Below are 8,415 nucleotides of genomic sequence, written 5' to 3' on the forward strand. Positions count from 1 at the left end.
ATACCATACCTTAACACCTTTCATCAATAATCCCCGGATGCGGGTGTCATCGAGATGAACAATGGCGAGCCACATGCCGGGCATGGGCTGCCACGTGAAAGAGCTTGGGCCTTTAATGCCTCAAGCCGCCGAAACTTCAATACCGGAGAGGCCTCAGGGCATCCTTAATGGAGCCGCTGGCGGGGATGGCAAACCTGCAACGGGCATTCAATGCAGGTCATTTCAATGGTAATGTTATTCGGCTTAAGTATGAGGATGGGAGGGAGAAGGGAGCTCAACGCGTTGAGAGGAATTCACAGAGCGTTGAGTGTCTATGCCGCGAGCTGGTGGTTGAGAGTTGGGCCGAGGTTCGCTTCATACCTGCGTTTCCTGGACTATGTCTGCGCTTATTTGAGTACTGTTCAATCCCGAATTGGGGACCGCAAGCTGTGGGGAGGGCTCGGAACCACTGCCGGACCACCTCTTCTCGGGAACAGAAGAAGGTGCTGGTGGTTATCATGGTGCGTGAAAGGATGCCTTGTCGTAGAGGCCCAGGGCGTGGAGAACCCTCTCGTCCCCCAGCAGCGGACGTGCATCATCATTGTTGCTGCTGTTACTGTTATAGAAGAATGGGTGCCACCCCTATCCCGGCCTGTCAAGTTATGGAAGTTGGTAGCTCTAGTGGAGGGGAGCCCAAGCTCCCAGCATTTGGCTCAGTCATCTTCACACTGGGAAGCTCCGGGGATAATCCAGGAATTAATGCACACATCTCTGTGCTTTTCACCAAAATCCCAGAGGAGAATGAAGAAGAGTCGTCACTGGTCCTGGCTGAGGATAGCACAGCGAGCGGCAAGGGGAAGCTCCCAATGGGGGAGCCGTCAATTGCAGCGGAAAGCTCAGCGAGCGGCAAAGGGAAGCTCCCAGTGGGGGAGCCGGCAATTGAGGAGGGCAATTCTGGGAGAGAGCATTCTCATCCCCCCTCCCATCTTCGAGCTCCCGAGCAGCCAGACCCTGCGCAAAATCCTATGGCTATGGAAGAAGAGCCAGGGGAATAGCTCTCCGCGGCGCTCTTTTGCTTTTGCCTCCTTCTCTCAGCTCGAGTTCCAGGGTATGGACAATTTCAATTTTCTGTTCTACATGGTGGTCTGTGTTTTTCTTGTTGCTAAGTCCTGCACGCGGTCTCCACCGTCGCAGTGGGGACGGAGTCTTCTGTTGGGCACAAGCTTTATATCGTTGCCTGGTTTTTGTATGTTTAAGGTCATGCTTTCAATTTCTACAGTCTGTTTGGGTTACATGTCTTTTTGTAAGTGCCCCTGCGTGGGTCGTTATGGTGCTATTCTGGAAACTCTCAGCGTCTTGAATTTTGATCTTTCTGAAAATATTGCCCTGCGAGGCAAAAATACAAGTCTGATAATGCCACCCATGGTGCCACAGTTGGCCCTGGGCAGCCAGCTTCTTTGGATGTAAATTTTTCTGTACATAATAATATAATAGTAGTTAGTATTGCCGAGAAAAAAAACACCTTTCATCAATAATTAAAATATCAAGAAGATACAATATCATATAAAAAGCCTATCATGTGTACTACTAGAGAGGAGGGCCTTCCCTAACCACTTGAATGGGTATGCTTCCTCTATAAGGGGTATGCTTTCTCTATAGTGTCAAATTATATATTACAAACATAGAAGTATAAAATATAGAATGAATTATTTGTTCTATCCAAAATCCAATATGAAGGAGATGTTTAATGTCTTAAGATGAAGTTGATATGTAAGATTTTAAAAGGATACTAAAAAAAGATATTTAGTATTTTCCATTAATAAAATATTTCAATGTTCATCTATGTAAAATATTTCAATATCGATTTTAAGTGAAGTATTTCAACATAGACTTTATATGTGTGAGTATGTGTTTAGAGAAAGAGAAAGACATAAAACATGTGTAGTGTATTGCTTAATATAAAGTATATTGTGCGTATGAGAGAGATGTATAATTCCTTTAATACTTAACATAAAACTGACATATAACATATTTATAAAACAAATATAATTTGTATACTAACTATAAATAAAATAATTTACAAAATATCATTTATTTTTAGAGCTATAATATATTAATTTCAAATAATAAAACATTTCTAAATGAAATAATCACATTCTTTTAAAGAAGTATTCACTAAAAATATTATCATTAATATATTAAAAATAATAATAAATCATATTACCTCCTAATATAAAACAATAATATAGAATAAATTACAAAATAAAAAGTATTACTATTAATATATTAAAAATAGGAATAAATCATATTATTTATTCATATAAAACAATAATATGGAATAAATTACACAATAAAAATACAAGCAACATAAAGTCAAAATGTTAATAAAATGAATATCATTTTGAAAAAAATAATATATATATATATATATAAATATAGATATAGATATATTATTAAAATTCAATATAAAATATATTAATAATAAGATATAAAATACCTATTATAAAAAATACATATAATATTTTTTATTTATTAGAGTGGGTATTAAATTTTTTACTAATTACATAGGAGCACAATTAATATAGATTTATACTATTATAATTTTGGTTGATAAATGTTGATAGACATTAATCTATAATAAATATCAAAACACTTATTCCATGACACATTTCACATTACTCAGATTAAAAAAAAAATCATAAAAATGAACTAAAGTATAACACTATTTTAAATCTATTATTATTATTATTATGATTTTGTGACTAGGTTGACCCTAGGATTGTGTTAGGCTTTGTCAACCCTCGACACTTAATTCTCCTAAGGAAGCTACCTCATTCAACCTCTCTATGAAAATAATTGTGGAGATTCGCCCTCATTTAGTTTTTCTTTTCTACAATATCATATGGCTAATATCATGGCCTAACAATACCACATGTCAAATATGACACATGTTGATATGACATTTTCTTTAATTAATTAATTTGAAATAAATTAATTAAAATGAAATAATTAACTAGGAGATAAATCTTAACATTTGATTTGTGAGAACTACTATGAATATTCTTATATTTTCCATAGAAATTAAATTTCTATCATTCACTTAATAATTATTGATAATTAAATTAAAATTTTATGAAACCTATTCTAATATAGACATGCCCATAATTTATTTAGACATGCCGTAATTTATTTAAATCTATTTTAAATTTAAAATAAATAAAAATCCATCAACATTAAATCTCTACTATTCACTTAATAATTATTAATAATTAAATTAACATTTTAATAATTATTGATAATTAAATTAACATTTTAATAATTATTAATAATTAAATTAACATTTTAAATCAGCATAATTTATTTAAATCTCTTTTAAATTCAAAAAATCAAATATTTTGAAATACAAAACTTTCCTCTCAACTTTTCAACACAGCTATTTAAAAATGTCAATGGATTTTCTACGCACTATTTAAGAATGCCCATGGATTTTGTAACATCATTAGTCATAGAGGGACATATGTTATAATGATCAAAGCAAGATTCTATGCATATTATGGGTCATGAATTCAGTATTTGTGAAATGATTGAATCTAGGTTTCTTGTTGTATAACCAAGGTTAAAAAAATGCATCAGTAATTATTCAGACTGCATACAGATTGGCAAGATAAAATAACGCCAAATATATCAACTACGCGCAGATAAGCAAATTATATCAATAATAATTTTGGAGATGAAGCACCTGACTTTCTATGAAAAAAATAGAAAAAAAATTAAAAAAATTTGAAGGGTTGATGTTAATTAGCTTTGGTTTAGATGATTAGAAGAAATGCCATTATCTTTTCCATCCAAATACAGTTCTAACATTTGACATACTACTACAATTCTAGCATTTGACATACTGAATTCATATTGATTGTTTTTTATGATGACTTCAAATCTTATTATCTACCCTGACTTCAAATCTTATTATATATTGAAATCCAAAAACATCCTTAATCTTTTTATAAAATATAAAAACATTTTCCAGAGAAAAACGTAAATGGTTGATAGTTGTTTTCCCCTCCAAAATAAGCAGAAACAAATGCCCAATTCATCATAACTATATCTTGATGGCATTGTTCAAATCCTACAATTCTGCAAAAACAATCCATGTGTGCTATTTCAGACCTACTAAATATCATGAAATAAGCTTCTTTCAAATATATAGAGATTCGATCTCGAAAGTACATGAACGACTCACTATCCTATTGGCCATTCATCTACTTCAAATATAAAACATATTGAAAGAATTCCCTACATTACAGGGTCTGCCCTTGTCCATCCTTCCACTGCATTTAAGCTCCTAAAGATCCCTAGGAGTTTGGAGGATTTTATCTTGACAAAAAATTCCATATGTTCTTTGGCTAAAATCAAAGTCCTCAAATGAGATATATCTATATTCCAATTCTTTGCCCTCTCTGCAATGAGAAAGAATATACAAAATCAAGGAATTTATCAGAAAATTTGTGTATTTTCAATTGACAGCAATCCAACTCCCACATCAGACACTAATATATCATGAAGATTACGTGAAAGCTCTGAACCTGTCACAAAGTTCAACCATTTCTTACTCTTCACAAATTCAAGAAAAGGCCACAATACAAACCTAATTAAAACAACGCTGATGCTGGCTGCCATGACTTTAAAAGAAGCAACTGCTACCACCAGAACCAGTAACAATGAAGGTATTAGACAGAGGAGAATAACTTCAACATTCCCAAGAGGAACTTTATAGGGCTGAGCAAGTCCTGGCTTCTTGATTCTTAACCATATAAAGGCAGAAAACTCTGCAAACATACCAAAGCAATAGAGATAATTCTCAGCTGCTACAATTTCTTGAAAACTCAATGAAATTCCAGAAGCAGAAAACATAATGCCCAGAAGAGGAGCTCCATAGCTTAATCTGACAGCAAATAGAGTAGGAAGCATGCCTGAGTGTCCCATGCCAAGAAGCTGAAAAGAATCATTGCTCATTTTAATTTAAAAAATTTATGTGGCACAACCCACCCTCTCACATTTCATTTCAAGCGGGACTGTGAGTTTGAAATTTTGAGCGGGACTACGAGTTTGAAATCTTGTGTGTGGAGTTTTCATTGAATGTGTGTAGGTGGACAGTGCATTTTCATTAACTACATCCACTTGCATTAAGTACATCCAAGTGATTAAGTCGGAGCGGAGGAGCCTGTTAGAGCGGGAGCGGTGGTGGAGCCTGCCGCAGTCGGAGCTATGGAAACCGCCGGAAAATAAATCATGATGTATGGGCATGTATGTTACCATGCATGCATGTTGGTGAATCACTAAGGCAATCATTGCCTTAGTGACTTGTTTTTAGGAGTTGTCAAGCCTATGACCCTTCATTGTTTCCTTTTATATTAATCATAATAATAATAGCATTCCACTTGTGTAACAAGAGAGGGTATTGATGATGGCACTGCCATGATTCTGAAGAGACTCAAGTTGTTTGTTTGTTAATTTTTTTTATGCTTATAAAGTTAGGTTGGGTTTATTTACTAACCATATAGATTTATTTTAATTATTTATATATATATATATATATATATATATATATATATATATATATATATATATATATATAATTATATAATTTTTATTTTAAATATATATTTAAAAAGTTTAAGTGTATAATAGTTAATCTACTTGAAATGTTTTAATTATATTTTTTTAATAATTTTATATAATAAATATATAACTTTTTTAGCATAATATAAACATCAAAATATTTATAGCTTATTTTAATTTTTTTTTATTGTATTGTTTAATGCCATATATTAATATCATATTAAGAATTAAATGAATTATAATATTATGAACATCAAAATATTATGAAGTAATTATAAGTTTTTTAGTATAATATAAGTATTGAAATATATTATTATAGCTTATTTTGAATCTTTTAATTATATTTTTGAATGTCATATATTGAGTTCATATTAGGAATTAAATGAATTATAATATTATGGACATTAAAATATTATGAAGTAATTATAATTTTTACTTTCAGTTTTTTGGACATTAAAATATTTCATTATGGTTGATATTAGATTTTTTTTGTTTTTTTTTCCCTTATGAGGGTGATTTTTGAAGGCAACAATGACATGGGGAATTGTGCTAATTACCTCGATGAAATGGCAAGGAGTTATGAAGGGGGTGTCATGACCACCCCATGCATACATGCCAGATATTAAGTTTGTCATGGGTCTAGGTGCTGAGAGAGGGAAATTCTTATACAGAACTCGGGAGAGGTGGAGCTCTGAGAGGAAATAGCCTGTCACCCTTAGTGTGAAGGCTCCACTTATGTTCAAAAGTTTTTTCGAGTGCATGACTATAAAATTTGGTATGCTATGTGGTGGGATTTGAATTGGTTGTTAGGATTGAGATCATTGCAACCTCTTTGAATCCCCAACCTAAGACAAATTTCACGGAGAGTGCTCTATAGGAAACAATATTTTCGTTGTGAGTTAAGAGGTAGCAAGCTGGTTAGTGGGATAAATTGGAAATGAGTTAAATAATTTCACTATTTTGGATGCTCGATGCTATTTTTATTACTCTATTCTCGAGTGGGTTATTGTTTACGAGGCTCTAGTCTTTACTGGGTCTTCTTATCCTCACACACATTGTGAATCAGGATATTTGTCTTAGCTCGAGTGGGAATTTTGGTGGTTAGGATTTTGTTTTCTCTGTTGGTGACCACATTTTTGGTTGGACTATCAATTCCTTTTGTTTGAGACTTGTGGTCTGCAACACGATAAATCTTAAGTTATGTTTCTTTTGTGTGGTTCTATTGTATATCTCCTCGATTGCTATTTCTAGTCCCCTAGGCTTGTCAATTCTAAGTTTAGAAGCTCTGGCTTGTTTATCATGATGTAGAGGAAATATATGAGGAGTATTCAGGGGGGAAGGACGTCCTCGTCATGGACGTAATAGAGCCCAACAACAAGCTGAGGACGTTTTTGCAACTTTCCAAACTATTATACCCTAGAACTCATGAAGAAATATGTCATATGGAAACCTCACGTGTAAGAGGGAGGTTGGTTTTTTCTGTCTCAAAGATTTTTTATGCTCTAGAAGAGTGGGTCCTTGACCCTTGTAACATAAGGAGCGGAAGAAAATAATATTTCAATGTCCTCCCTTTCTAATGGTAAATGAAAACCTTATTAGCAAAGGTGTTGGCTGAGAAACAAATGGAGAATTACAATATATATATACAATATTGGAGGAAGTTATAAGGGTGTATCAAAATGAGCATTTTATTTTGAACAGGTGGACACACGACTGGATTGTATTAGGTTTCACATAGCATTCATTGCTGCTACTACAACCTCGTGAATCCAGGTTCGAGTGTGAAGGACCCCGCCCTAATCACCTCTTCAAATTTTTGAAGTTTAACATGTTATTTTTTGAATGAATTTTTCAGTATTATTTGTTTTTAGTAGTGTTTTTCTTCTTTTGCTAAAGATGTTGAAATTTTGGAACACTTATTCTATAGGGAGGCCACCAAAAATATTGGTTTCTCATTGGGAAAGTTGAGGTCACCCCTACAGTTATGGTTTATGATGATGAGCTAAATGTTGTAATTGCTTCAAAGTTCATGAGGTAATACAAATCAATTCACCAAAAAAATATTAGTTTTGTTTCCTATCTTTTTTTGAATATATATACATATCTATGAATTTATGAAATTTATATTGAAATAAATTAATTAGCATGAATATTCAAATACTTTATTTAAGTTTTGTAGTAAAATATTTTTAAAAAATTAAGAACTATATATGAGGTCACCAACAAGTGAAAATATAAGATATTTCATTTTTAATTGCTTTCTCTTTTTAAAGTATATAAAATTTATTGCTTATAGGCTCGGGGATATTTATTTTTGTGCTAGAGTGAATGCAAAATTATAATATCAAGAACAGAGTAACATGTATATTCATTTCTATTTTTTATTATAGCATAAAATGTTCTTTTTTTATTTAGATGAACACTAAAGTAATTAGACATCTTCCTCAATATTTGATGAAAAATAATTTGTTCATCTAAATGATATTTTTATAAAGATTATATTACGTTGTTATATCTCAATCTCCCAATCTCCGATATTAAATAGAAAATGATTTATATATCACATAATCTTGACAAAAAAAAATATACAAACTCCCACTCTCAATCCCTATACATCATATTTGAATTCGAGTAGTCGAACTTTACATTAACGAATGGTTAACATGGACATGGTACCGCCATTCTTTACGATGCACTCTTCATGTCACTATCCTCCAACTTCCACTGGAGCGTGTTAGCACAATAAACCTTTTATATTAGAAGCCCTAGGTATCAATTTAGCAGCTGGGAAAATTGTATATTGTAGATGTAAATAGA

At 32.7% G+C, this 8,415-nt stretch overlaps 1 pseudogene; it reads right to left on the bottom strand.

Moving 5' to 3' along the window:
• Nucleotides 1–4,473: 4,473 nt before the first annotated feature.
• On the bottom strand, nt 4,474–4,992 carry LOC149203899 (putative polyamine transporter At1g31830 pseudogene; annotated as a pseudogene).
• Between the last annotated feature and the right edge of the window lie 3,423 nt (nt 4,993–8,415).

The sequence above is a fragment of the Pinus tabuliformis genome, chromosome 2_1 (genome assembly GCF_031772625.1).
Source record: "Pinus tabuliformis cultivar Carrire ecotype Pingquan chromosome 2_1, CPIR1, whole genome shotgun sequence".
Taxonomy (NCBI): domain Eukaryota; kingdom Viridiplantae; phylum Streptophyta; class Pinopsida; order Pinales; family Pinaceae; genus Pinus; species Pinus tabuliformis.